A 690-nucleotide genomic window follows, 5' to 3' on the forward strand; every position below is an offset into this window, starting at 1 on the left:
AGCAGGTTAGCTGTGGAGTGTAAGTTACTATGGCAATGAATGCTGCTAAAAGCCAAGCCACTTTTATGGTACCTAAAATCCAGGATTGGTGCAAACTAAACTGAAATTTACCTGGCTAGCCAGCTAATCCAGCTTCATGGTCAAAAACTGTATTTTTATATTTACAGAAACAACATTCCTAACAGTTTGTATTAAACCGGCATCACAACAAAACAGAGCACGGTGAACCTCTTCTTCCTCTGAGGTTTAATGGTGTTTGGCAAACAAGCGTCTGTGTTTTAGCGCCACTCGCTTTTCAGGGGGGATTCAGTGGTTCCCCTGGTAAAAGTTGCATTACAAAATTCTTCTTACAAAATGTTATTACTACTGACAGCATGTAATTATGTAATTTAATTGTCATTTCATCATGATAATATTATGGATTATCAATATATCTTTGTGGGTCCCCCTCGTTGAGGGCCCCAGTTACTTACTCCCTCTCCGATGCACCTGTGCACAAAATTTAAAACCAAAAACAACAAACTAGTGAAATACTATCTTGAAAAATTTAAAGCTGAATTGTTCAATCAGTTATTTAAAACATTGTGAATATGACGAAATGAGACAGACGCAGTATGTAATTTTCCCCATAGGCTTTTATTTTCCCTCCTCTCGACTCCAGTCCAGCGGGTGTATTTAGTTTTGGTCATA

Source organism: Sinocyclocheilus rhinocerous, unplaced genomic scaffold (assembly GCF_001515625.1).
Source record: "Sinocyclocheilus rhinocerous isolate Xijiao unplaced genomic scaffold, SAMN03320098_v1.1 scaffold25033, whole genome shotgun sequence".
NCBI lineage: Eukaryota > Metazoa > Chordata > Actinopteri > Cypriniformes > Cyprinidae > Sinocyclocheilus > Sinocyclocheilus rhinocerous.